At 42.8% G+C, this 22754-nt stretch overlaps 1 long non-coding RNA gene and 1 pseudogene across 1 annotated transcript in view; one reads left to right on the top strand and one right to left on the bottom strand.

The window, feature by feature from the left end:
• Positions 1-22754, bottom strand: part of LOC108350991 (uncharacterized) — a 186940-nt gene that overhangs the window by 26060 nt on the left and 138126 nt on the right. The gene's annotated exons all lie outside the window — the stretch shown is intronic.
• LOC120102902 (protein PRRC2C-like) lies at positions 2224-11817 on the top strand (annotated as a pseudogene).

Genomic DNA, 22754 nt, shown 5'->3' on the forward strand with positions numbered 1-22754 from the left:
GAAAATTCAGGGAATATGGTGCAGTACCTGCCCACAGTTTGTTCTAGGCATCAGAGAACCCAAAACAAGGAGGTACTGACTGTAAGCAATTGGATGGTAAGGCTTGATTTTACAAACATGAGCAAGCCCAGATGATTTCTAATTCCTTCTAGGGTCAGAAACACTTAAGAATGGAGAAATGTCCAGCTGGACAGCAGAGAGTGTCCAGAAGTTTTAGTCTAAGAGAGAAGAGCCAATCAGATTACACTAACCTCTGGCTTCCTTAAGTATATTTAATCAAGTGAGCTATTTCCATGATAGACAATCTTTTTCTCTCTTCATGGCTCCAAATATCGCAAAACTGCTGGGCCTTGCTAATGGCCTTTGCATTCTCAAGGAAGCTACTACAGATTGCTCCTGGTGCTGAGCTCCACCATTTTGGACAAAACTTTCTGTGCGTTCTTAAGTTCAGGATCCTGGACACCTACTTTCTGTGAAATGAGCAGCATCTTCTATGTATCTCCATAGGCTTAGGACAGATGAAGCCAACTTTGCCTTCTGTCATCTGATAGTTATTTTTACCCACTTAGTAGGCTTAAGTGTATTCTCTAAAATGCTGGGGGAATAATGTGGTAGTGGAAAAGATGATTTCAATATTAGGAGGAAAAGTACAGTTTTTGCTGCCAACTGGATCCCCTAATAAAACTGGAAAGCAAAGCACTTGGCTGAGAAGCCAGGTGAGAACACTTGGGGGAAGCCGGGCCCATTGGAGCCTCCTGTGAGTCTGGCACAGAACTGTGCTGCCAGGACCCACATGTGCATCTCTGGCTCACAGGCTTACACATGCTTTTGGAAAAAGCCAACGGAAAAAGAGCAAAGAACATTTGACAGCATTTGGCATTCCTCATCTCTGGATTTTACCGGCTCAGTTCCATTATTTGGACAAGTCTGGATTGTTGCAATTCTTAAGCACAGTCACCAGGGCTGATCACATGCTACCTTCAAGTGAAACATGTTTTAAAGTATAATGAGATATTAATGACAATGATTCCGAATGCTTAGTATGCCTGAGCTTTAAGACATAGTATAATTCTGTCAGTTTATTTCAATTTGGTGACCAAATCTTAACAGATTTTTCAATACTGTGGAAGCAAAATATTAAGCAAGAGGAACACCAAAGCTTGATATTTTCCTGATCTTCTCAGATGAGAGGGTCATGAGCATGATGCTGTGTTCCTCAGCCGAGAGCCTAGCCACTGAGGTGGGAATGCTGCGTGGATGTGCCAGCATTTCGTGCTGAAGTCTGCATTCCCAGCCTCGTTCCCTGGAGTGTGCAGATGAGAGCTGGGAAGACAGCTTGCATTCAAGTTAAGGGCGGGTGGCAGCCATGAGTGGGGAATGTAATGACATGAAGCCAAAGAAAACAGAATGCTCAGACAGCCAATAAAGATGAAGGTCTAAATGGACAGGAAGGAAGACCCAGGGACACTGCTGGAGTGAAGAACAAATGTTTGATTTTCATGCCGCTTCAGGTCCAGTGTGGATTCGCTGAGTCTATAGCTACAAGCAGCAAAATTACTCTGCTGTGATTTAAGATCCAGGCTCACATGACACAAACTCTGGACCTAGGCAGAATTCTTCGTTGACTTAGCTTTCTGCCTTGGCAGGGCTCCAGGTCCATGTCTTCAATGGCCTTCTGGACATTATTCTTATGACTACAGATGACTGTCCAGTAACTGTCCAGGACACAAACAGCACCTGTAGTTCCCTTAAACTGGGGAAGACGAAAACCTCTCCCAGAAATATATTGTTCATATAGATACCTCTATATAGATCAGGGTCCCCGGCGACACTGGAACTTTACTTACATTGACCCATGCCTTTCTCATTGATCACTATCATTATCATCCTGCCTCAAAATGCATGAAAAGCTGACCATAAACATAAGAACCGAGGGCTCAGCGATGATGCTAAGAATAAACCTGTGCCTTCTGTGATGGGGTTATGGTCTCACACCCTCTCCTATTCCTGCTCTTCTGGGAAACAGGATTGAGCTAGAGCAAATTTTGTGGGTTGGGACTCACGTGGAGAGCTGAACTGTATCTAGGAAAACTTTTCCCACTGGGATCAATTAGGTAAGAATACTTGGCAGAGATGTATCCAGAATGTCCAAAAGCAATGAGGCCAAAATCTATAGTTGGGAAATATTTCAAGGGTCAGTTCCCATCATTGAGACTAAACCCCAATTGAAAATATTAACTAGCAAGAGGTAGCGAAAGTGCTTTGGCAGTTTGTACGGCCGTGGCTCGGGCTTTCCGGACCGAGCGGCCCTGCGGACGATCTCTGGAAACTCCTTCCCCTTCCTTGCCCCTAATCCGTACCCGGCGAACCTCTGGAAGCGTGCAGACTTGGTTCTCACCCATGGCGGACTACTTTTAAGGGGTGTGGCAGGAGGTTTTGGACTAGATGAGTTTCCACCGAAATGTCGGAGAAGTCAGGCCAGAGCACAAAAGCAAAGGATGGGAAGAAGTACGCAACACTCAGTTTGTTTAATACTTACAAAGGAAAGTCCTTGGAAACACAGAAGACTACAGCTCGACAAGGGTTACAAAGTCTTGGAAAAGTTGGTATTTCACAGTGGATGCCCCCACCTGCTAACCTGCCAAGTCTTAAAGCAGAAAACAAAGGCAATGATCCTAATGTGAATATTGTGCCTAAAGATGGTACAGGATGGGCATCAAAACAAGAGCAGCACGAAGAAGAAAAAGCACCAGAAGTGTCACCAGCACAGCCCAAACCTGGGGTTGCAGCTCCCCCAGAAGTAGCACCTGCTCCCAAATCATGGGCCAGTAACAAGCAAGGTGGGCAAGGAGATGGAATCCAAGTGAATAGTCAATTTCAGCAGGAATTTCCCAGTCTGCAGGCAGCTGGAGATCAGGAAAAAAAAGAAAAGGAAGCAAATGATGAAAACTATGGACCTGGACCCAGTTTACGCCCACCAAATGTTGCTTGCTGGAGAGATGGTGGTAAGTCTGCTGGGTCACCTTCCTCTGATCAGGATGAAAAGCAACTTGCCCAGGATGAAAGCACGGCTATAACATCAGAACAAAATGACATTCTCAAAGTGGTGGAGAAGAGGATAGCGTGTGGTCCTCCACTGGCCAAACTGAATGGACAGCAGCCTGCCCTTGCTTCTCAGTATAGAGCTATGATGCCTCCATATATGTTTCAGCAGTACCCAAGGATGGCCTATCCTCCTCTACATGGTCCCATGAGGTTCCCACCTTCTCTATCGGAAACAAACAAAGGCCTTCGAGGACGAGGTCCTCCTCCTTCTTGGGCTTCTGAACCTGCACGCCCATCCATCCTTAGTGCATCAGAATTGAAGGAGCTGGATAAATTCGATAACCTAGATGCTGAAGCTGGTGAAGGCTGGGCAGGCGCGAAACAGTCCATTAAGTACTTTGCACTGGTTGGCGTTTAGTCTGACACAAGTGGTGGCGTGTGTATGAGCTCCTCTAAGCGTGTGCTCTTTGGCAGGCGCCCAGACGGAAGTAGACTACACAGAGCAGCTGAATTTCAGTGACGCCGACGAGCAAGGCAGTACCAGTCCTAAGGGAAACAGCGGTGAGGATCAAACTTCAAAAACACCTGAAAGCACAGAAAACCGAGAAGAAGGAGATGAAGCTTCCAGCACTGAGTCTTCTTCTCAGACACCTGCTCAGCCTCCAGTCACAAAAAGTCCTTATGGGAAGGGCCCGCCATTTAGTCAGGAGCGGACCTCATCCTCACACTTGCCACCGCCTCCCAAGTTGCTTGCACAGCAGCATCCCCCACCTCCAGATCGACAAATGCCTGGAAGACAGGGCCCCTCTCCTTCAAAGCCTCCAGTCCCTGATACCGATGAAATATGGAAGCAAAGACGAAAACAACAGTCTGAAATATCTGCAGCAGTGGAGCGTGCTCGTAAACGCCGTGAGGAGGAAGAGCGGAGGATGGAGGAACAGAGGAAGGCAGCGTGTGCAGAGAAATTGAAGCAACTGGATGAGAAGCTTGGGATCATAGAAAAGCAACCCTCCCCAGAGGAACTTAGAGAAAGGGAGAGAGAGAAGGAGCGGGAGCGGGAGAAAGAACTTGAAAAAGAAAAAGAACAGGAACGGGAGAGGGAGCGGGAGCTTGAGAAAGAGCAGGAAAAGCAAAGAGAAATGGAGAGGGCGAGACAGCAAGAGAAAGAGTTAGAACAACAGAGGGAAAAGGAGCAGGAACTACAAAGGCTGAAAGAACAAGAGAAGGAGGGCGAGTTGAAGGAAAAGGAAAGAGAGGAAAAAGTTGAACCCCAAGAACCTAATGTAGAGCCTGCAACAGAAAACCAAGAAAGTGAAAACAACTGTAAGAAAGAAGAACAACCAGTTTTCACTAGACAGGACAGCAATCGAAGTGAAAAGGAGACCACACAAGTGGTACAGGAAACAGAACCTGAGTCAGGGTCTCAACCCCGACCTGCTGTATTATCTGGCTATTTCAAACAGTTTCAGAAATCATTGCCACCACGATTTCAGCGGCAGCAGGAGCAAATGAAACAGCAACAGTGGCAGCAGCAGCAGCAGCAGCAGCAGCAACAACAACAACAACAACAAGGCGTACTTCCACAGACTGTGCCTTCACAGCCGTCTAATGGTTCAGTCCCTCCTCCACCACACAGACCCCTTTATCAGCCAATGCAGCCCCACCCCCAACATCTGGCTTCTATGGCTTTTGATCCAAGGTGGCTCATGATGCAGCCCTATATGGATCCACGAATGATATCAGGAAGGCCTGCTATGGACATCCCACCCATACATCCTGGAATGATTCCTCCTAAGCCGTTAATCAGAAGAGACCAGATGGAAGGGTCACCTAACACCTCTGAATCGTTTGAGCACATGACTCGATCTGCGAGAGATCATGGAATTTCACTTTCTGAGCCTCGAGTGATGTGGGGGTTAGACCCCTATCATGCTGAGCCTCAGCGGGCAGCTGCTTCCAAGTCTACTGAAGAAACTGGGGATGCAAGGCCTGAAACTGCAGTGGACCATGAGCATATGACTGCTACTTATCCTGTAGAACAGAGTCAGTTAGAAACCCACTCAAAAACAGATGTTGCTAGAGACTCAGCTGAAACAGAAGGACAAAATTGTTTAAGCAGATCCGTGGAAGATGTAAGACCTCACCATGTTGATACAAACAGTCAGTCTGCTTGTTTTCATGTAATCGATCAAAAGAGCCTACCTGCTCCTACAGACGAGCGGATCTCTGCACTGGAAAGTCAACCTGCCCGAAAAAGAAGTGTTTCCCACGGCTCTAACCATGCTCAGAATGCAGAGGAACAAAGAAACGAGCCATCTGTCAGCATACCTAAGGTCACCAGCAGATGTACTGATTCCAAAGAAACCGTAGAAAAGCCAGAGGAGAAGCCAAGAAAAGATGGCTTTCTGCGATCTTCTGAAGGACCTAAACCAGAGAAAGTCTATAAATCTAAATCAGAAACTCGGTGGTGTCCAAGACCAAGCTCTAACAGAAGAGAGGAAGGTAATGACAGGCCTGTGAGAAGGTCGGGTCCCATTAAAAAACCTGTACTTAGAGATATGAAAGAGGAGCGGGAACAGAGGAAGGAGAAAGAAGGTGAAAAGTTTGAAAAGGTCACTGAAAAAGTTGTTAAAGCAGAAAAAACAGAAAAGAAAGATCTTCCTCTTCCTCTACCACCTCCAGTTCCAGTTCAGCCCCAGTCATTGGTCTCACCACCAGTACAGCCAGAACCAGAGAAACTACCCTCAACAGAAATGTCAGCTTTGACTCAGAAGCCATCTCAGGATGAGAAACCTTTGGAACCTGTTGTCAGTGTCCAGGTAGAACCTATAGTTAAAACTACAAACCAACAAACTGTTGCAGCACCAACAGTCAAAGAAGAGAAGCCACCTGAGAAAGTCATCAACAAAGATGTTGGAGTAGAAAGACCTCGCCCAGACTCTAGAGTGGCAGTGAAAAAGGAGCCGCCTTTACCTGCTAGGCCCTATTGGAAGGAGGCCAGAGATAGAGATTGGTTTCCAGACCAAGGGTACCGAGGCAGGGGCAGAGGAGAGTATTACTCCAGAGGTCGGAGCTACAGAGGCTCTTACGGAGGGCGTGGCAGAGGTGGTAGAGGGCACACCCGAGATTACCCTCAGTATAGGGACAGTAAGCCAAGAGCAGAGCATGTGCCTTCCGGACCTCCCAGACAAAGAGAAGAGAGCGAGACACGCAGTGAGAGTTCTGATTTTGAAGTTGTTCCCAAAAGAAGGCGACAGAGGGGCTCAGAGACCGACACAGACAGTGAAGTTCATGAGAGTGCAAGTGACAAGGATAGTTTAAGCAAAGGGAGACTTCCCCTAAGAGAGGGACGGTCCGAAAACAAAAAACCTGTCAAGCCACAGCCGTCTTTTAAGCCTGAAAACCATGTCCGAATAGATAATAGGCAATTAGAGAAACCTTACATAAGAGATGAGGAGAAGTCTAAACCAGGTTTCCTTCCAAAAGGGGAGCCTACAAGGCGTGGCAGAGGAGGAACATTCAGACGAGGTGGGAGGGATCCTGGAGGCCGGCCATCCCGCCCTGCTACCTTAAGAAGACCGGCTTATCGGGACAATCAGTGGAACCCAAGGCAGGCAGAACCTCCTAAACCTGAGGATGGAGAGCCACCAAGAAGACACAAGCAGTTTATGCCCATACCTGCAGATAAACGACCTCCAAAATTTGAGCGAAAATTTGACCCAGCTAGAGAGAGGCCCCGAAGGCAGCGTCCTACCCGACCACCAAGGCAAGATAAGCCACCTAGATTTAGACGGCTGAGAGAGAGAGAGGCTGCTTCAAAGACAAATGAGGTGTTGGTACCCACAAATGGCAGAGTTAATGTTGTTCAAGAACCAGTTAATCCACCTGTGGACATTTCGGGAAATAAGACACCAGATTTGTCTAACCAGAACTCTTCGGATCAGGCAAATGAAGAATGGGAAACAGCCTCTGAAAGCAGTGATTTTAATGAGAGAAGAGAGAGGGACGAGAAAAAAAAATGCTGATATGAGTTCACAAGCAGTTGTAAAGACTGGAGAAAGTGTTTTGCCTCCAAAAAGGGAAATAGCAAAGCGAAGTTTTTCTAGTCAGAGACCTGGAGTTGATTGCCAGAATCGTCGTGGCAACAATGGTCCACCCAAATCAGGAAGGAATTTCTCAGGTCCTAGGAATGAAAGAAGAAATGGCCCACCATCAAAAAGTGGGAAGAGAGGGCCATTTGATGAGCAGTCCTCAGGCACAGCTGGTGTTGACCCTGTCAGTGGTAACTCTGCACATCACCAAGAAGGGGTGCCTAATGGTGCAGGACAAAAGAATTCCAAGGATGCTACTGGGAAAAAGAGAGAAGATACCAAACCCGGCCCTAAAAAACCAAAAGAGAAAGTAGATGCTCTCTCACAGTTTGATCTAAACAATTATGCAAGTGTTGTTATCATTGATGATCATCCTGAAGTAACTGTAGTTGAAGACCCCCAGTCAAATTTGAATGATGATGGCTTTACTGAAGTTGTATCTAAAAAACAGCAAAAGCGGCTACAGGATGAGGAACGCCGAAAGAAGGAAGAGCAAGTTGTACAGGTATGGAGCAAAAAAAATATAGGTGAAAAAGGAAGAAGTCAGACTTCTAAGCTTCCTCCAAGGTTTGCCAAAAAACAAGCTACTGGGACTCAGCAAGTTCAGGCCCCACCCTCTGCACCACTTCCAGTCTCTTCCTCAGCTCCAGCCTTAACATCCCTGGCACCTGCAGTTCCTGCATCCACCCCAGCTCCAGTTCCTGTGCTGGCATCAGCCACAGCTCTAGTTCCAGTGTCAACCCCAGCTCCGGTTCTGACTTCATGCCCAGCTCCAGTTCCAGCCTCAGCCTCAGCTCCTGTTCCAGAATCCACTTCATCTCCAGTCACAGCCTCTTCCTCATCCCAGCCGTCAGTCCCGGCTCCGACTCCTATCCTGGCCTCAGTCTCAACTACAGTCTCCATCCCTATTCTTGCCTCTGCTTCGATTCCTATCCTTGCTTCAGCCCTAGCACCAGCTTCAGTTTCTTCTCCACCCCCAGTGGTCTCAGCTACAGACGTGCCAGCTATTTCAACACCAGCTGCCCCAGCCTCAGCCCCAACAGCCTCAGTGCCACTTGCCCCAGCCTCAGCTGCATCCACTGCCCCAACCCCAGCCTCAACGGTACAGACGCAGACACAGAACCACAAACCAGTCCAGAGACCACTTCCACCTTCAATACCATCTTCAAAGCAGCCACCACCTTCGATTAGATTACCTTCAGCTCAGACATCTAATGGCACAGATTATGTAGCCACTGGGAAATCCATGCAGACTTCACAGTCACACAGCTCTCTAACAGCTGAGTTATGGGATAACAAAGTGACTGCTCCAGCTGTGCTCAATGACATTTCTAAAAAATTAGGTCCTATTAGTCCACCACAGCCACCTTCAGTCAGTGCATGGAATAAGCCCTTAACATCATTTGGATCAGCAACATCATCAGAGGGATCAAGAAATGGTCAAGAGAGTGGTGTTGAAATTGGAATTGACACAACTCAGTTTGGTGCTCCAGCCTCAAATGGGAATGAAAATGAGGTGGTTCCTGTGCTTTCAGAGAAACCAACTGACAAAGTTCCTGAACCTAAAGAGCAGCGTCAGAAACAGCCTCGGGCAGGGCCCATTAAAGCTCAGAAGCTTCCAGACTTGAGTCTGGTAGAAAACAAAGAACATAAACCTGGTCCCATTGGAAAGGAACGATCATTAAAAAAGAGAAAAGTGAAAGATGCCCAACAGGTTGAACCAGAAGGACAAGAGAAACCCAGCCCGGCTGTGGTCAGAAGCACAGACCCTGGAACAGCAAAGGAAACCAAAGCAGTCTCAGAAATGTCTGCTGAGATCGGAGCAATGATCTCGGTGTCCGCTCCAGAATATGGCACTGATGCAAAGGTGCCCCTGCCCAGCAGCCTTCCCCTCCCTAAGAGGGAGGCCATGCAACAGAGCTCCAGCCTGACCTCAGTTCCTCCTCCTACTTTCAGCCTCACCTTCAAGATGGAGTCTGCGCGGAAGGCATGGGAAAATTCTCCAAATCTAAGGGAAAAGGGGTCCCCAGTCACTTCTACAGCACCTCCAACTGTGCGTGGCGTCAGCAGTAGTGCCAGTGGACCAAGCACTGCTAATTACAACTCATTTTCCAGTGCATCAATGCCTCAGATCCCAGTTGCCTCGGTCACTCCTACAACATCGCTATCAGGAGCTGGTACTTACACTACCTCTTCATTGAGTACAAAATCTACAACCACGTCGGACCCTCCTAATATTTGTAAAGTAAAACCCCAACAATTACAGACCAGCAGCTTGCCTTCTGCCAGTCATTTTTCACAGTTAAGCTGTATGCCTTCCCTTATTGCACAGCAACAGCAGAGTCCACAAGTTTATGTGTCTCAGTCGGCAGCAGCTCAAATCCCAGCCTTCTATATGGATACAAGTCATTTATTCAATACCCAGCATGCGCGATTGGCTCCGCCATCCCTGGCCCAGCAGCAGGGCTTCCAACCTGGTCTGTCGCAGCCAACATCCGTTCAGCAGATTCCAATCCCTATCTATGCCCCACTACAAGGGCAGCATCAAGCCCAGCTGAGTTTGGGGGCTGGGCCTGCTGTTTCCCAGGCTCAGGAATTATTCAGTTCTTCAATTCAACCATATAGGTCGCAGCCAGCCTTTATGCAAAGCAGCCTTTCCCAGCCTTCTGTGGTCCTCTCTGGTACAGCTCTCCACAACTTCCCAGCAGTCCAGCACCAGGAGCTTGCCAAGGCACAGTCAGGTCTTGCCTTTCAGCAGACTTCAAATACTCAGCCCATCCCTATACTGTATGAACATCAGCTGGGTCAGGCATCAGGACTAGGAAGTTCTCAGCTGATTGATACACATCTTCTTCAGGCAAGAGCAAATCTTACTCAAGCGTCAAATCTTTACTCTGGACAAGTACAGCAGCCTGGTCAGACAAATTTTTATAACACTGCCCAATCACCAAGTGCTCTCCAGCAGGTTACAGTACCATTACCAGCATCCCAGCTTTCCTTGACTAATTTTGGATCTACAGGACAGCCTCTGATTGCCTTGCCTCAGACACTTCAGCCCCAGTTACAGCACACAACCCCACAAGCATAGGCTCAGAGCTTGAGCCTTCCTGCCCAAGTAAGCCAGCCTTTCAGAGGGTTAATCCCTGCTGGAACGCAGCATGGCATGATGGCAACCACAGGAAAAATGTCTGAAATGGAACTAAAAGCCTTTGGGAGTGGCATTGATATCAAACCAGGAACACCACCAATTGGTGGTCGAAGCACCACGCCAACATCTAGTCCATTCAGGGCTACATCAACAAGTCCAAACAGCCAGTCTAGCAAAATGAACAGCATTGTTTATCAGAAACAGTTCCAGTCAGCCCCTGCCACAGTGAGAATGGCACAGCCGTTTCCTGCACAGTTTGCACCCCAGAAGAGAGCTGTGGGAAGAGGACTCAGCCACAAGACATTTGGTCCTAGGTGTTGGCAAAGCAGAGAGCAGAGGTTCTTCAGTCCACGCAGCGGTTCTTCTCTGAGCAGCAACAGAGCAAACAGATAGGAGGCAAAGCCCAGAAAGTGGACAGTGATACAAGTAAACCTGAGACACTGAGTGACCCTCCTGGTACCTGTCAGGAAAAAGTAGAAGAAAAGCCACCCCCTGCACCCACCATAACCACCAAACCTGTTAGAACTGGACCAATCAAACCTCAGGTGATCAAAACCGAAGAAACAAAATCATAAAGGCTGTGGTTTATTGAGGGTGGGTGGGCAGGGAAAGTGAAGTCAAATAATGCCAGCAGCCACGGGGTGAAGTGATCTGTGACACTGTCCTGTGAGATACACAAGGGGCATAGAGCATTTTACACTGACAGCTGCTACACCGATTACAACAAGGCTCCACAGGCTCGCACCTCCCGTGTAACATTTGCATCTTCGGTTGGTTTATATACAAGTGTGCAAACAGTCTGTAAGTGCGCACAGTTTAATCTTAAGGAGCATGAAACACCAGAAGTAGGAGAAGAGTGATAACCACAGAGTAGCTCAGCTGGACACTGGGCAGTCCCATTGCCCCATCAGCTGTGGTTCTTTTGCTCCCTTGTGTTCTTTGGATATGTCTATGGCATTTGTAGGCTTGAAAGTAAAATGATGCTATCTGGTGCTGGATAGAGGAGCCTTATTTTTTTATTATGGCAGCTTGCTATTTTTGTAACATGATGATTTGGTTGAACACAATAAAGTACAGTAGTAACTGATCTCCCCTTCTTCCTGGATAAGTGAGCAGATGATTAAATGTTGGTGTCAGCATCCTTGAGCAGATTCAGATGAGCTTCTGCTTCTGTTGAAAAGGATGCTGTGTTTGATTGTGGTCCGAAGCTTTGAAGCACTACTTGGCATCTCCTTCCTTGGAGGTCTCACTGTATAAACGTAACAGATTTGATAGCTTGTTGGTAAGGTGAGGTCCAGCTTGTCTCCACTAGGTCATCTTCATGTGAATCCGGTGGTTATACGGTTTTGTTTTAGGGATATTTCATTTTTTTAATAACGGTTTTAGCTGACATTCATGGAGAGAATGAATCCTTAGAACTGTGCCACTAGTGAAAGGAAATCCTGTCTAGAGTATGTTTCTTTACAAAGCTGTGTCACACACCATCCTTTGGGCCCTCTGCTGGAAAAGTAGAATCAAGTCTCAAATAATGCCTTTTAAATTGTATCCTCTAGTATTATAGATGTAGGACAGTACTGTATCATACCTCTGTGGATGTAAAATAGCTTGTACCTGCTTTATGATACGTAGTAGTGACCGTGCTTTATCAGAGCTGTTGTTTTTTTTTTTTTTTTTTTTTTTTTAGTATAGCCTATTCTTTTATTTTTTATTGGATTTTTTAATTTACATTTCAAATGTTATTCCCTTTCCACATTTCCCGGACATAAGCCCATTTCCCATCCTCCCCTTCTTTTACAAGGGTGTTCCCCTCCCCATCCCAACCTTCCCACCTCCCCCGGCATTCCCCTATACTGGGGGTCTAACCTTGGCAGGACCAAGGGCTTCTCTTTCCATTGGTGCCTAACAAGGTCTTCCTTGCTACATATGGAGTTGGAACCATGGAGCAGTCCATGTATAGTCTTTGGGTAGTGATTTCATCCCTGGAGGCTCTGGTTGGTTGGTATTGTTGTTCTTAAGGGGTTGCAAGCCCCTCCAGCTCTTTCAGTCCTTTTATCAGAGCTGTTTTTAATGATGTTGCTCAGAATGTTTTCTTTCCAGATGATGATTGAGAAGCTAATTTAAAAAAAATGGTGCCAGGTACCACAAGAGTAACAGAACTGTGCTGTTTTCTGGGGTTTTGTTTTTTTACTTTTTTTTTAATGGAGTGTGCTGGATGTCTCTACAGTTTTGTTCAGATGACTGCAGAACCTGGAAAAGCTGTTGCTGCTGTTGATGCATAACACACTGCTATTATTGGTCTTTTTATATAAATATAAATATATATACAGATATATAATTTGAATTTTTGGAAACTTTAGCTGTGCTGTCAACTTTGGAAAAAAGTATCCCCGTTTACTGTGTTGAGTTGGCACTGTACAGAAATTAACAGCCATATTGGTCTAGAAATGTTGAACTTAAGTTTTTTCCATCTGTACAGGGGTAACGCACTGTATTAAATATGTAAGGTCTTATCTACGTGGGTTTGATTACAAAAACTAATAAAGTATTCTCTAAATAAAAAAAAGAAAATATTAACTAGCATTTGAAGTTTAAAGGATGTGGTAGACTAGATCAAGTGGTTAGTAAAATGTTTTAATATTTTTTCCGTAATGAAAATATATAAGACAGCATTCTATCTAAATCTCATAATTCATTCAATCTTCACACTATTTCACTTAAATTCTGAAACTCAGTACAGATGGCTCAGGTAAGAAATCTGTTAGAAGCTTCCCAACGTCACTTGACAAGCAAGTCGTGGAGCTAAGACTCAACGCAGGCAACAGATTTCACCAAACATAACTTTGTTCCCAGTAATCAAGGCATCAGAAATTCTAGAGCACTGATGGGTGACCTCATCATTATGGTCATTGTGTGGCTGTTGAGTGTGTATAAAAAGCCAAGCATCATCAGGTGGTCAGTCCTAATTCTTCTATTAGAATGAATGTGAAACATTTAAAAACTTAATCTATCTTAATGGAACAGGGTCGGGGAGCACACTCACCTTACACAAAATATACAGATAGAATTTTAAACGAAATTCTTGTCATTTCCCCAAAGTCTTAGGTATGATTCCTAATCTAGACAGCATCATGGGGATACCCTGCCATTGCACCCAGAGATGGGTATGTAGGGAGTTCATTCTACCCACCTGTGGCATTTGGAGATACAGGAAAGTGAGCCTTTCACTCTGAATAGAAAGGAAATATCCTTGAGCCAAAGAATGAAAATGAAGCTGGAAAAAGTGATAAATTTGGTCTCATATTCATCATTGTTAATAAACCTTACACAGTGGATGAATGCTGGGTACGGTAGAGGTAGGACAGCAGTCTACAAGCCAAGAACAAATATGAAATAAGCCGAGGAATGAGAATGAGGGCTATGCTCCAGGAGACTGGCAATGGGATAGCAGTGCTTCCAGATGAGGAGGATGTTAGGCAGGAAGTGAAGCATTCCTTCTGCGGTCTTGGGGTCAATGGAAATAGCCAAGTAGCTTCTATGTTCTCATTTATGATCATGAGACATCGAATATTAATGAACCAGGAAACCCCCAAACCCAAGTGGAAATATGAGTGATCTAGTAACTCAAGTGTTTAAATGAATATTCCTAGGATAAAAAGACAGCTTAGCTGATAATATGCTTGCTATACAATTGTAAGGATATGGTTCATCTGGGAAACTGACAAGGTTCCAGTGGAAGTGATCTGAAAATAGAGCTCTGCGACTTTGAGAGTTAATTTATTAGAAGCAATGGAATCTTCCTAAGTTCCTAGACAATGGATATAAAGCTATACCTCCAATTTCAGCTTTACCTTCCTTGAAGATGCACTCTAAGGAATTGAACCAGAACCTGAATGTTTCCCAGGACTTTCACTGGGGAAAGAGGAGAGAGGGAGAGAGGGAGAAACAGAGAGAGAGAGAGAGAGAGAGAGAGAGAGAGAGAGAGAGAGAGAAAAGAGGCCAGCCATGAACACATGGGGGTGGGGTGGGGAAAGAAGGGACAGAGAGGAAAGAGGATAAGAGAGCAAGAGCAGGGGATAATATTTGAAACGTAAATACATAAAATAGCCAAGAAAAATAAAATTATTTTTAAAAAAATCTCAGGGTTCTATTTTCAGATAGCTTCCACTGGGGCCTTGTCAGTTTCCCAGATGCTGAATGCCCATGTGTAGAACCATAGATTCAATGACAAGCATCTGGAGCCTTGGATTTCCATGTGACATCGATGTAAATTATTAGAATATACAGGGTAGTACATCTCCTAAAATACACAGTGCTTTCATTTCTGGAAAGTTGTAGAACATGGAGAGTATGAACACACTATAAACAAATCATCAAGTGTGGACCAAATAGGAAACAAGGTCGTTACCATTGATAACAACCAACAGTGGTCACTAATTATTTTAAGGTTTTAAAATTTATAGCATTTTTTTCCAGAAGAAAATTTACACAGATGAGAAAATTTACTTAGGAAACGCAAGTTATCAACTGAAAATGATGCTTTCATTTAATTAGATTTTAATTTAATTAGATTTTAGTTACGTTTAGAAGAACGGGGTTTGGATTCAGCTCACCCTCCTTGTGGATCCCAGGGTTGCTATGAATATGCACTACTTGGCTGTAACTCTTCCTGTCCTCTCAATCCTTGCCATTCTTTAATGTGGGAAGAGAAGCATTCCCTGACTTCGGGCTTGACCTGTGGCTTTCAGTAACTCTGGAATGTCATGAGGAAGAGATAATCTTCCAGTTTCCCATTATGTAGATCTTCTCTCCCAGTGGGTCTCTTCCTCTCTCCATAAGGACAGCAAACAAAGGATATGGTCCACTCTCTGAATCTTAGTGAGGAAAGGGCACTGGGAGAAGAGGAACCCAACTAGCATCCTGGACCAAGGCTTAGCTACTTCCCAACAAGTACAAGACATGCAGAGTAGCATAGCCAAACTCACAGATCTGTCAACAGGAAATAATGCAGGAAGATTCTGAAGTTTTTCATGTGGATGCTGTTGTACCAAAAGTCTAGATCATACATCTTTAGAAAAACTCCTCAGGATCCCTGAACCACTGTTTTCTTACCTCTAGAATGAAAATGACAATGGGACATAATGTATAGATTAGTTATGGTTAGAAATATAGTAAAAATGGCCATTTTACCAAAAGCGATCTACAGATTCAATGCAATCCCCATCAAAATACCAATCCAATTCTTCAAAGAGTTAGACAGAACAATTTGCAAATTCATCTGGAATAACAAAAAACCCAGGATAGCTAAAACTATCCTCAACAATAAAAGGACTTCAGGGGGAATCACTATCCCTGAACTCAAGCAGTATTACAGAGCAATAGTGATAAAAACTGCATGGTATTGGTACAGAGACAGACAGATAGACCAATGGAACAGAATTGAAGACCCAGAAATGAACCCACACACCTATGGTCACTTGATTTTTGACAAAGGAGCCAAAACCATCAAATGGAAAAAAGATAGCATTTTCAGCAAATGGTGCTGGTTCAACTGGAGGTCAACATGCAGAAGAATGCAGATCGATACATGCTTAACACCCTGTACAAAGCTTAAGTCCAAGTGGATCAAGGACCTCCACATCAAACCAGATACACTCAAACTAATAGAAGAAAAACTAGGGAAGCATCTGGAACACATGGGCACTGGAAAAATTTCCTGAACAAAACACCAATGGCTTATGCTCTAAGATCAAGAATCAACAAATGGGATCTCATGAAACTGCAAAGCTTCTGTAAGGCAAAGGACACTGTGGTTAGGACAAAATAGCAACCAACAAATTGGGAAAAGATCTTTACCAATCCTACAACAGATAGAGGCCTTATATCCAAAATATACAAAGAACTCAAGAAGTTAGACTGCAGGGAGACAAATAACCCTATTAAAAAATGGGGTTCAGAGCTAAACAAAGAATTCACAGCTGAGGAATGCCGAATGGCTGAGAAACACCTAAAGAAATGTTCAACATCTTTAGTTATAAGGGAAATGCAAATCAAAACAACCCTGAGATTTCACCTCACACCAGTGAGAATGGCTAAGATCAAAATCTCAGGTGACAGCAGATGCTGGCGAGGATGAGGAGAAAGAGGAACACTCCTCCATTGTTGGTGGGATTGCAGACTGGTACAACCATTCTGGAAATCAGTCTGGAGGTTCCTCAGAAAATTGGACATTGAACTGCCTGAGGATCCAGCTATACCTCTCTTGGGCATATACCCAAAAGATGCCTCAACATATTAAAAAAGTCACGTGCTCCACTCTGTTCCTCACAGCCTTATTTATAATAGCCAGAAGCTGGAAAGAACCCAGATGCCCTTCAACAGAGGAATGGATACAGAAAATGTGGTACATCTACACAATGGAATATTACTCAGCTATCAAAAACAATGACTTTATGAAATTCGTAGGCAAATGTTTGGAACTGGAAAATATCATCCTGAGTGAGCTAACCCAATCACAGAGAAACACACATGGTATGCACTCATTGATAAGTGGCTATTAGCCCAAATGCTTGAATTACCCTAGATGCCTAGGGGAAACTCAAGACGGATGATCAAAATGTGAATGCTTCACTCCTTCTTTAAAAGGGGAACTAGAATACCCTTGGCAGGGAATAGAGCGGCAAAGATGAAAACAGACACAGAAGGAACACCCATTCAGAGCCTGCCCCACATGTGGCCTATACAGCCATCCAATTAGACAAGATGGATGAAGCAAAGAAGTGCAGGCCGACAGGAGCCAGATGTAGATCTCTCCCGAGAGACACAGCCAGAATACAGCAAATACAGAGGCGAATGCCATCATTGAACCATTGAACTGAGAACGGCACTCCCGTTAAAGGAATCAGAGAAAGGACTGAAAGAGCTTGAAGGTGCTTGAGACCCCATATGTACAAGAATGCCAAGCAACCAGAGCTTCCAGGGACTAAGCCACTACCTAAAGACTATACATGGACTGACCCTGGAGTCTGACCTCATAGGTAGCAATGAATATCCTAGTAAGAGCACCAGCGGAAGGGGAAGCCCTGGGTCCTGCTAAGACTGAACCCCCAGTGAACGTGATTGTTGGGGGGAGGGTGGCAATGGGGGGAGGATGGGGAGGGGAACACCCATAAAGAAGGGGAGGGGGAGGGATTAGGTGGATGTTTGCCCGGAAACCGGGAAAGGGAATAACACTCGAAATGTATATAAGAAATACTCAAGTTAATAATAATAATAATAAAAAGAAATACTCAAGTTAATTTAAAAAAAAAGCAAAAGGAAATAATAGTGCATTGAGGCTTCTGCCCACAAAGTGGTTAAAGACTATCATAGGGAAACATACCTAAGTGCAGATAGAAGTGTAAAATTAAACAGATGAAATCATCTATTCTTCTCATTGTTCCACATAACGTTCTGGATGTTCTCTTCAAAAAGAGGTTGATGGCTTTGTTTCTTTGCTTTTTCTTTTCTTGTGTATATGTGTGCACTCCTTTTTAAAATGTAGCTATTTATTACTTGCCTAGGTGCTCCTAAACTATTACCAATTTAGACTTATGGTTTCAGCAGATGGTTTAAAGGAAAAAGATGTTTTAAAAAAATCTATATGCTTGATAATTTACATCCATGTTTAAGCTATTGGACTGAAGGTATTCTATTAGTCACAAACTATACATCAGCAGCTATAACCACAATGATTGTATTATTAATGACTTATGACAGTTAAGAACATTTGGCAGTGTCTTAATTCAAGTTTCTATTGCTATAGTAGCAATAAGAATAACATCAAGATAAAATGATTTGAGTAGAAAAGCTTTATTTCTTCTTTACAATTTTTTTAGATCACATTTCATTGTTTAGGGTAGTAAGAGCAGAAATTCAAGGCAGGAACTTGGACAGAGGAACTGACACGAAGGCCATGGAATAATTCTGCTTACTGACTTAGTTTTTATGGCTTGATCAGCCCATCAGCCCAATGACAGTGTCACCCATTGTGGGCTGGGTTTGCCCATATCAATCATTAATCAAGAAAATGCCCCCACAAATTTGTCCACAGGCAATATGAGGTAGGCTTTTTCTCAATTGATAACTCTCAGATAACTCTAATTTGTGTCAAATTGACAGAAATTAATCAGGACAGAATGTCAAGCTGGTATCTCTTTCAAACCTGAAGTTCTGTATAAGTGACTATTCACTACTATCTGCCAACATTCTGATTTCTTTCTTACATACTCTGTACATTGAACCAATATTCATCATCAAGTGTCATGGTAGCTATCTTAGCTCTCATGAAGAGCAAGATAGTCACAGTTCTTACATTACAGACAACTGACACATCCATTAAATAAGTAGACATATTATGTAACATATTTCCAGGTCCTTCATTCCGTTCCCACAGGAATAGTATAAAACATTTCTCATGATTGACTTTAAGTGATGTTTGCTACAAAATGCCTCCTGTTATTATAACTTGAGGAAAAACTGAATCTGTCTTGGTTGTATAATAACAATTCTATACCCTCAACAGAGCTCCAACCTGCTATTTTATAGTTTCAAGTAATATATACCTATATGTGGAGGATAGGGGGTTAGTGTAATGGAAGGCATAGTTTTGTTTTGTTTTGTTTTTTAATCAGTTTTTCCTTTTGGATATATTTGGTTTTAAATGCTTGGATTTTAATTCAATTAGGATTTATTTCAGTGAAAATTATTATACTTGTCAAACTTTGAACCAAGTTTTAAAGTATCTTTCTAGATAAACTAAAAATTTCATTTGTCTCATAAAACTTTTATAGCCTGTGCTATTTATGTCAGTTGTATTTTTCTTTCAAGTCCAATTATAGTCCTTATGCTTTAGCGCTGTCCTTTCCCCCATTTATAGTAGTTGGATGTCTGAATTGTTCTAAGGCAGTCCTTAGCACCCAAAACAATGTAATATAGAGCTCTGAATCACTTGTTTCTCCAAGAGTTTAATACAAGCCATTGGTAAGGCCCATTTTATTTATTCCAGCAATAGAAATAAAACTAGAACAATGGACAACCCAAAAAAGATAGTTTTAGGAATCTCTCCATTTGCTAAGTTTCATTGCTAGCTCATTTAATAACATAAAAACAGTCTTATGAAAATTCCCCTTTAAGCTGTATGAAGAGGCTTACAACATTTCTTCTTAGAAGCTCAGAAGACATGTCTACCTCTCTGTTAGTAAAATGTTGTTTCTTTTAATTTTCCTTTCTCTTATAGAGGCAAGTGTAGTCATCAAGGATAGATGCTTTGACGGAAATGCACATAGAACCAAATCTCATGGCACTACCTATATACTGATTACTCTCTTTTCCATATGAAATGAGAGGAAGGTACTTATTACCATATAGAATACAGAGAATTAAATTATGCTCACCATAAAACATCTTCAAATTTCCCTAACACAAGATTTCATGATTCCTAGTGTACATATTTAAAAACAAGTTCTGTGTTCTTTTCTATTAATATTTTCTGAATTCTGAAAAGGTAAATGTGCTTTGATGCTGTCAATAGACACAAAATCGACTTATTTTTCTAGTTGAAGACAATTTTCTATATGTGTTATTTGGCATACAGTAGTAGCACATAATTATAGTGTCTGAATATTTAGGACAGAATTAGGAAGCATAAAAATAGGACCAGGGAGATGGCTCAGTAATTAAAGAGCTTACCATGAAAGTCTAGGGACTAGTGTTAAGAATCCCCAGAATTCCACTTAAATGGCAGGTGGTATGGCAGCATATAATTTCAGCCTTAGAAAGTGGACAGAGGATCCCCTGAGCAAGCTGGCTAGTGAGACTAGCCATATCAGTGACTCAACAATGGGCTGGACTGATAAACTCAAAGAATAAGGTGAAAGAACAATGAGAATTATCCTGTCTATCAACTTGGGTCTGTAGATGCACAACACACAATACGCCCACATGCACACAAAATGTGCATAACACACACACACACATACACACACATACATGGTCACCACAGACACAGGAAAAATAGAAATTTTAAAAGAATCTATAAATGTCTGCACATATATAATATATTTTCACCTTCATCTCTTGATGCTTAAGAACAAAATGTTTAGAACTGAATAGCTATTAAACGAATAAAGGTTTTCTGAAATTTGATAATTTGAATATGTGATAATTTCTTTACCATAATCTAGTGGGTTATAATTTTTATATTTGCCTATATATTTATTATTGTTGAGTCACAATGAGCATTATAAAGGTTGATGCGACTATTGCTTCTTTTAAATTTACTTGAGCTTAGTTTATTTCAAACCTGAAATAAATCAGCACATTTTCTCGTGTGCTCAGGCTCCATGCTTCTTCTTCTTCAGAGCAGGTTTTTAGACCTATCCCACCATTTACAATAGCCGCAGTTTCCAATAAAACAGCACTAGCTCAAGGTAACTTAGACAAGAAAGAAAACTTTTCTTCTTACATAGCCTCAAATCTGGATGCATTTTGTATCTTTAAGGGGAGTGATGTGATCTTTAACCATGTTCTGAGTCTTGATCTGTGGTCCAAGTTCATCTACTGTACAAACTCCCTCTTAGTGTTAAACTCGCTCTCATCAGCTGTCAGCTCCATGGCTGTCTCAAGCATATCCTCAGGTTATACCAAAGAGAAGGATCCCTGAATTTCTCTCTGCTTGGCAATACTCAAGTAGTATGTCTTCTGAACTAATTACCATATAAAAGAGATAGTTTTGCTCCCACAGAATAAAATGAAGCCATCCCATGTCAGAAGTAGAGTATAGTTGGAACCCCATGCAATGAGCATAGAAGCTTTGCAATAGTGGAGGATGGTCCTGGAGTCAAGTGAATTCATTTCTGAATCACTGCCACTTTACGTCTTGAGCTTCTGACAATAAAACTATTATTGTAAAAGATAAAGCTATTGTGAACTAACAGGAATAAGTATAAGTCACTTTACTAGTTTGTCAAGTCGTTCATTACTTTACAGCACAGGTATTTACTGAAACCTTTATGCAGACAGCCATCATTAAGCAGCACTGATTAGATGTAGCGGGGCATATTTAGAAGGAAGAGGAGGAGAAGGAAGAGGAGGAAGAGGAGAAGGGAGAGAAGAGGTAATAATCATGAAATTGAAATGCAGATGTGTTGGAAAAAAATCTGGGTGTAATTAGAGACATGAGGTGTATGTGCAACCATAATATGCTGTGTCTTTCTACATAAAATGTGTCCTTGAGGAAAAAAAGACCCCAGGTGGTTCGTGTGGAGAGGTTATGAAATTGCAGGAGTTTTGTTTGTATGCTTGTATGCATGCTTATCTTATAAGCATGTTGCTTAATTCAGTTCTTCATTGACCACAGCAAAATTTCCCAAAGTAACTTAATATAATCATGTCAATTTTTATCTTTATGAACTAAGTATTGTTAGATATTTTCCCATGACATATGAGGTCTATTCTTGATGGCATTTGAAGCCTATTTCATTCATAATTTAGCAAAAAATAAATAAAGATTCTAGATCTTAAAATTGAGAGTTCTTTATTTTCCATGAGGTAACAATGAAACAAATTGTTCTACATTTTTGCATGGCCATTACACTTGTGAACTCACAGCTACTATGGTCACCTGCACAGGATTAAGTGAGTCAAATTCCAGCTCTGAATGGGGTGGGAGACCTCAGAACTCCTTCCTTTAGCTGAAGGGCTATTGTCAGTTGATGGCAACTGAGGGAGGGAAAGCACTTTTCATTTGAGGGTGTGGCCACTGATAGGCTATTCATCTACCAGTGTTTATGTGCTTATGGGTAATACTAATTGGATGCAGACAAATTGGGGTATATTTTAAAAAAAAGAAGAGAGAGTTGAAGAGGAGAATGTGAAAATAGGAATCAAATGTATTAAGGAGTTCTTGAGGGAGCTCAAGACATTGGGGGACATATACGATCATCATACATTGTATATACATGTGAAATAATAAAAATTTAAAAATATCATTTACCCAAGCTCTTCCTTGGTCTCCCAAGTCCGGGGTTGTGTCTATCACTCAGGGGATTTCCATGAATACTTTCATATTTTGTCACTGTCATCTACATGCCTATCTCTACCTTGTGTTATCAATTTCTTTAGAGCAAGAATGCTAGGAAAGGTTAGCATTTGGGCAGAGGATTTCTAGGCTCCTGGCCTCTTGTTTAAGAATGAAATAAAAGTCAACACAAATTACCAAGTAGTAAAAAAATTTCATTTAAAGCACAGCAACTGAACCATTCAGAATTCATTGCAAGCAGTCACCAGGCACCAGGACACTTGACTGAATATACTCAAGTGCCTTGATTATTGTTCCGGGATTCCTTTTATGGGGTTCAACAAGAGTTTCGTCACCAGTGATGGAATTTCAGTGGTTCTCTATTTTGATTGACATGTCTGGATTATATAAAGTC

The sequence above is a fragment of the Rattus norvegicus genome, chromosome 5 (assembly GCF_036323735.1).
Source record: "Rattus norvegicus strain BN/NHsdMcwi chromosome 5, GRCr8, whole genome shotgun sequence".
Taxonomy (NCBI): Eukaryota; Metazoa; Chordata; class Mammalia; order Rodentia; family Muridae; genus Rattus; species Rattus norvegicus.